We start from the raw sequence: 7,520 nt of genomic DNA, 5'->3' as shown, positions 1-7,520 counted from the left end.
TAAGTGAAGCTTTCAGGTTTTTGTTACATTTGTGCACAATGATTTTCCGGACTTCAATTTTTTTTTTTTTATATGTATATTTTTTGTTAGACAACTTACCAGATTTTAATGAAACTTTCAGTAATTATTAATTCAACAATATGAATTAATGATAAATTAATATGAGTTAATTTAATTAGAAAGTTTATTATGACCATAGGCTTATAAGTGACGTCACGGTTTAGTAGCTTACGTGATCAAGTTTTGAAGTGTGCGTGTTTAAAAATTATACTGCCAGTTTAATTCATTTAAGTTCATTCATTAATAATGATAGTGATTTACTGATTTAAAAAATTGATGATATTTTCTCATCTTTAAAAAGTTTGGGTGGATAACAAGCTATATACACTGAGGCATATTCGTTTAAACGCATCAATTTTTTTCTCTTTATCTTAATTTTTTCTATGTATTGTCAACTGATATGCATGCAAGTTATTATCAAAATAATTGTTGTGTTGTGGGCTAATAAAAACCACAAAAAAAATTTTTCTATGTGTCTTTATTAACATGAGAGTATGTTTGATATACAAAAGCACATTTTTTAATTGGAATATATTTATAGACGCAATCAGGTTAATAACGGTAATTATTAATTTTTAATCACTTTTACACAAATAAATTGATAAATTTTACTGTAATTTGATCTTTTGCTATGCCAGTATTATTTTTATTGCGTTTTACGAAATGCCTTAAGGAAAGTATTTGAAAAATGCTAAAAAAATACAAATTAATTTATATCGTGGCTCAGAAATCTCACCAGCACTTTCTATACGAGAAAAGCAAAAAAAATTGGAAGATCTGACCATGTTGTACGAAACTACATTGCATGTTCTATTGCATGGTCTTTAAACCAAATGCATAGAACTAGGCATTCTATGAAATGGTTTAAAGACCACAACATCCCGGTTCTCGAATGACCAGCTTGTAGCCCGGATTTAAATCCAATCGAGAACGTGTGGGGAATGCTATCAAGAAAAGTTTATGACGCTAAAGCAGCCGGACACCAATTTAAAACTGTTACTGAGTTAAAGTGTAAAATCCTTGAAGCATGGTCCGAGTTGGATTAAACTACACTTCAACGTCTAGTGGAGTCAATGAAAGGCAGAATTTTTGAGGTGATCCAGTGTAATGGAGGACATACGCATTACTAATTTCCATCTTTTAACGTCAAAAATATGACTGCGTCTATAGATATATTCTAATTAAAAAATGTACTTTTGTATATCAAACATACTCTCATGTTAATAAAGACACATAGAAAAATTTTTTTGTGATTTTTATTAGCCCACAACACAACAATTATTTTGATAATAACTTGAATGCATATCAGTTGACAATTTATAGAAAAAAATTGATGCGTCTAAACTAGTATGCCTCAGTGTAGCTATATTCTTTAAACAAAAAAATTTAGCAAACCTATGTTTCTTATTTGAAACTTTTAAAAAGATATAGAATACTTCCTGATAAATTCAAGATACCTAGAGTTTACCCGACCTGTGAGGGAAATAAAAACTCAAATATGTTTTATTATAAACTAATTTCTGTATTATCCGTTTTCTGAAAAAAATTTTAAACAAGACATATTTGTAGATCAGTCAAAAGCATTGACTGAAAAATTGAGAAAGAAAGAAAAATTGAGATACTATGGTGTAATTAGGGTTCGGACTATTGTAGTTGTAACTGTAAAAATTTAATATATTAACACAATATAATACAATTATATTGTATCGTAATACCAGAGAAGTAATAAAAACAATATTGATTGGTACTGTATTGCTGTGATGAAAAGTAATAACTTATGTGAATGTTTTTTATCACAGGGCAAGCAAGCTGATCTTGGTTTGCATTTTAAAACTATAAACGTCTGCAAAATATTGCTTGTTTTATGATAGTCTTATTTATAGTAACAACATCTATGATTTAGCCATTTTAAATCATTAATATTGTTACTGTTTCTAAAAAATTAATACAATAACAATAGTTATTGTTTCTGTTATTGTTTTCATTACAACTACAATAGTCCGAACCCTATCTAAAACTTCGTTAAGTGTTTAGGATTTGAGTGTATATAAGAAGTAAAACGGTCTATTAGATCAATTAAAATTTCAGCTTTGGATCTTTACTATATCGCAAAAAATAGACAAAGTTAAAGACCGAAAACGATACTGCCTGTTTTATGAGTTTCAATTTTCAACGCCAACGACATTCGATCTTTGTCTAAATGTTGGCAAGAGGATACAGAAAGCGATGGTGTATATATTGTTGAAGATTAGTTTTTATTAACTTAAAAATACAATAATAATAGAAATAATTTTGAAAAAACTATCAATATACTATAAACAACTCAGGGGCGTGCATTAGAATTTCGGCTACATCATCTGAAGTACCTAAAAAATAAAAAAACCAAATTGCCTATTCGAATCTATGGTTGAAAATAATAATATTAATAATTCATTAATATGTATAATAAATGAAAGCAAATTAACGCAATATTTAAACAAACTAAGTACGGTTACCAAGTTACTTTTAACAGTTAAAAAATTAAATTATAACGGAATACTAAATAGTTTTACGGTTTCATAATTTTGTGATATGGCTTGTCAATTTGACTTGTTTCTACACAATAGTGTAAAGACTATTTAAATAACAATTTAAATTTATAAACAAAGGTTGAACTTATTTTCGAATTATATAACCTTTTTAAAAACTAGGTATGTAACGTAGGTGTAATGGATGTGTAATATAGGTTTATCGGAACCGGAGGCATTTTTTGAAACCCTATTCAGGCTCAGAATAGGCAGCGATATGTGCAATCTGATCGGTTGATTTTGAAGGAGAGGCTTATGCGCGTTAGTTAAAATAAAAACAAATTCCAAAAAGCATATTGAATCGTAATAACTAAAAGTAATTGCATAAAAAATCTAATAATAATGACCAAAAAATTATGATTTTACTAACTAATTTTGTACATTATACTTATACTTTTACAAAGTTTTACAAGCCAAAACATCCATGTTTTTCAAAAAATTTTCTTGAAAAATAAAGGTTTTGAAAAAGTAGTTTGTTTTTCTAACGGTTTTGATAACTCTGATAAGACATACTTAGTTTTGACAACTTTAATAATTATAAAAAAGAAAACCATTGTAACAAACTATAAAACAGATGATAAAATTTGACTATATTGCGATTTTCATATGATAGATTTTTCAAAACAGAATTATAATTTACCTAATAAAATAAATAGAATATTAATAACTTGGTATGATTTTTCACATTAAATTCCCACTCAGCTCTATCGTTCAGCTAGAAAAATATAGAAATAAAGTTACGTAATAGTTTTTCAGGACTTTACCCTAATGACTTCTATATATAAACTATATATACATTACTAAAACTTTTTAATTTTGAGAATATTGCTTATTAGTTGTTATAGCTAGTCTAGGTAATTTGAAACATTCTCAAATAAAAAATTATTTTAAGCAAGTGCTGATTTGGATTGGCCTCGGTATTGTATTGCAATAAAAGGTTACAAAACATAAGCATAATAAACTATAAGAAAAAGTCCACAAGTATGACCTGATGTCCACAAGTTTGTTTTGATATAGCAAAATGATTACCAAAACTTTTGGTAAAAAATAACTCTTAATATACCACACTTTTATGGAGAACTAGGGGTTACGAGGTAGAAACAAGAAAGAAAATTGCAAACGGACATAATCATGTTGTTGTTTATTTCAAATTTAAAAGTATTTCTTTAGATGTACTCCTAATCAGCTTTCTCAAAAATTTTTTAAAAAGCAACTTCTTTAGAGTTGGTAGAATCACATGGAACATGTAAGCTAATTCTGTAAAACATCAGTAAAAATTTTCTTTTTGCAAAAACTTAAATGTTTAACTCTTTATAAATAAAAAGTTTTTATTATTTACAAGTAATTAACAGATTAAAAAACGTTGTAGCATTATAAACTATCAGAAAAAAATTGATGCCCTAGTTGTTAAATATTTGTTTTAATATAGTAAATTAATCACCTAATGGTATAACTCTTAACGTACCACACCTTAATGGAGACCTAAAGTTAAAAAGGTAGAAAAAAGAAAAATTCCACACATGCAAAATCAGGTTGAATGTGCTGTTTAAAGAATTTATACATACTAAAAACTTTTTTGTTAGATGTAGCTGTTAAATTGAACAAAATACTGGTTAATGTTTTCTATTATTGGTAAAAAATCAAAAAAAATCAAAAACTACTATCTATCAGCAATTGATTTTAAATAATATTAAATGAAAGAATAAACTTTAATAAATTTATAATGTACTTATTATAATGTACTTATTATTAATAATATACTTATTACATTATCATATAACATTATTTTACATTATCATATAACATTATTTTACATTATCATATAACATTATTTTACATTATCATAAAACATTATTTTACATTATCATATAACATTATTTTACATTATCATATAACATTATTTTACATTATCATATAACATTATTTTACATTATCATATAACATTATTTTACATTAAATACTTTTGTAGAGCAAAAATAAATATTTGAAAAATGATAAAAAAAAGTTAAATACGCAATAATTTTTTTGTATAAAATCAAATTTTATTTTTTATGGACACCTCAGATAAGTTTACTAAAATAAATATAAATTTTTACTAAACATGAAGGCTACAACATAACCAAACTTAAGCCATTTCAGGTTAAACAAAAACACATAGCATTACAACTGACTCAGTTCTATTTTCTAATAATTTTATTGTCTTTTTTCCATGCTTTATATAAGGTTACTTTCTATATATATATATATATGTTTGTGTGCCACAAAATTTGAAATCAATTTTTGAAAGTTTTTTTCTCAACCAATTTTGCTCAAATTTTGCACACTTAATCATTTTCGATGACAATACAAGGAAATGGAAAAATTTGACCAAAAAAAGTTAATTAAGTTAATAAAAATTTAATTTGTATTTCCCCATACATTTTATTTATTTGATATGAATTGCGTATTACGTCACAAAAATCATTGATTTGCAAATTATTTGCAGTTTCGAAGACATTAAAGCGCAGCGATTCAAAACCTATTGTTTTAAGTTATTAAGTAATAAGTCTTAAGTTATTAAGTTAAAAACCTATTGTTTTAAGTTATTAAGTTAATAAGTCTTAAGTTATTAAGTTAAAAAAGAAAAATTTAGTAAAAACAGTAATTTTTAAATTTAAAAAAAAAAAAAAAAACAGTAATTTTTCCTTCTACAAAAGATAACAAAAAAAGAATTTCTAGGCCCAATAGAATTCTGCTTGCATAAAGCATGGATTTGAAAAAAGAATTTTTTTTTGATTTACTAGTTCGTTACTCGTTTTCAATAATTTGTTTAACTTTTATCACTTAGTTTGTTTTTTTTTTAATAATTTTTTTTTAGTAATTACAATACAAAAAATAGTCGTTAGCATTTTTTGATGCCATAATTCATCAATACTTCTTTTTGCTTGTAATGTCAGTGTTTATATGTAACTGTCCAAAAGGTACTGTTCAGTAGAAAACATAAATTTCACTTCTTTTGTTAAACTTTTCATTTTAAACTTGAAAACTCTGATAAGCACTTATTAAATAGTTTTGAAAGTATAGACGACAGGTCCGGAAAACACTTCTGCAAGACTATAACAGGTATGTTGTCCGGACCGCAAGCTGGAGTAGAGCCTAAGTAGGAAATCACTTTAGATACAGAAGCTGGAGTAATACGAATGTTAAGCAATCGATCAACCTGTTTGTCGGTTATATCAGGTAGAACGCCACTAGTGGAATCAAGAGATGATATTGATGAAAAGTTCTTAGCAAACAATCCAGTTTTGTCTTTAGGTGAAATGACAAAACCTGAACCATTTAAGAGAGGAGGAATAACAGATCTGAATCTTTAACAGATATTATTGATACTGTTAAAGATTCTCCAGAAGTCATGCAATAAAATACAAGGTTTAATGACTTGAGAATAACGGGCTTTGGCACTAGACAAAATCTTTTTACAATGGTTTCTAGCAATAAAAAACAGATGTCTGTTTGTGGAGAATTGTTTTGCTGATAGATATGGAAGTAATGGTTCGATTCGAAATTGCAACAGCGCAATGTAAGGAAAACCATTGAGAAGAGTGAGGCTTGACAAGGAATTGTTGATACAGAATAAAAGATTCCATGCCAGCCTCAATCCAAGAAGTTATGTAAGAAGCATATTTGTCAGCAGGAAGACGAAAGATTTCCACCCAAGGGCCACCGCAAAGAAAATCACGGCTTTAAGGTAAGAGGTAGGACGATAAGGGGGTTCTGATGATGAAGAAGAATGAGATAATAGTTTAAGAAAGATCAAACCGTGATCCAAAGCACCGAAGGGTAAATGTTGAGAAACTGAGCACTGACTAGGATCAGAAACAAGACATAAGTCGAGTAGAGAAGGTAAATGATTCAGATTGTCTGGAAAGCGAGTTGGAAAGTTGACTATTTAAGTTAGAGATTGGAAAAAGTAAAAGTTGTGGGTCTTAACTCCTGCAGAGTCACTGACACTAGAGCCAAGCCATTCAGTGAGATTCTTTTTATTTTTGTTAGCTTATAGTCTTTGTACTGTTTTAAAGGTAATGATGGTAATAATGTTCAAAAGATATTTATTTTCAAAATTGAATGAAAATAAAGAAAGGATACTAATTGCATCAGTAAACAACAACAGTCCAAGCTTTTTTATGCCGTGCGTAAGATAAATGAATAGCAATGAATAAAAATTTATTTTCAAATATTTTATCTGCTACACCTTTTTAATCTGCAAAGAAAAAAAATATAAAAGTTTACATAAATGTTTGAACCTATAAAAACTATTTACTGGTTTATTAAAAAAAGTAGAATATTTTAAAATCTATTTCTCAAATCTAAAAAGAATAGCCATTAAATTACTTAGAAAAATTCTATTGTTTTAACATTTACGTAAGAAATACTCAAAATAGTATTAAAATTTAGAGATTAAATAGAATTTATAAACTTGATCAGCTGCTGTCTCTTCTTCTTTCAGAAGGCTGCCATTAAATATAAAGATAAGGATATGTTCTATTTTTTTTTAATCTAATCCAATTCGCGTAACTTCTTTTTCAACAAGAATAGTTGTGTAAGTGTTTTTCTTTTTTTCTACCTAGTCTATAGAACATCCAAAAATTTTCAAAAACATGTTCAACCAAACTCAATTGTTCAACCAAACTCTGCAATTTTTCTAAAAGATTTTTATTTGGGACTAATATGAATAACGAAAAATTTCAAAAATGAACTGTTTCTAGAAGTTATATTGAAAACGAAAAATTACTGACCTGCCTATAGGTATAGTGGTTTCGGAAATGCAATCTGTTTTTGGTGTATTTTTTTTTTCTTTTTTAATATAACATCATATAATCATAACATCTTGTTGAAAACAAAATACATACAATA

General features: G+C 27.0%; 1 long non-coding RNA gene across 1 annotated transcript; it reads right to left on the bottom strand.

Annotated features, from left to right (window-relative positions):
* Positions 1-2,296: 2,296 nt before the first annotated feature.
* Positions 2,297-4,244, bottom strand: LOC136087682 (uncharacterized). Its single transcript, XR_010641980.1, has 3 exons — positions 4,069-4,244; positions 3,268-3,342; positions 2,297-2,426 (listed from the first exon to the last, which is right to left on the bottom strand). It is a non-coding gene; the product is annotated as an uncharacterized LOC136087682 (long non-coding RNA).
* Positions 4,245-7,520: the final 3,276 nt, after the last annotated feature.

The sequence above is a fragment of the Hydra vulgaris genome, chromosome 12 (assembly GCF_038396675.1).
Source record: "Hydra vulgaris chromosome 12, alternate assembly HydraT2T_AEP".
NCBI classification, from domain to species: Eukaryota; Metazoa; Cnidaria; class Hydrozoa; order Anthoathecata; family Hydridae; genus Hydra; species Hydra vulgaris.
Note: the sequence above shows the minus strand (reverse complement) of the source record. Positions and strands in the feature narration are given on the sequence as shown.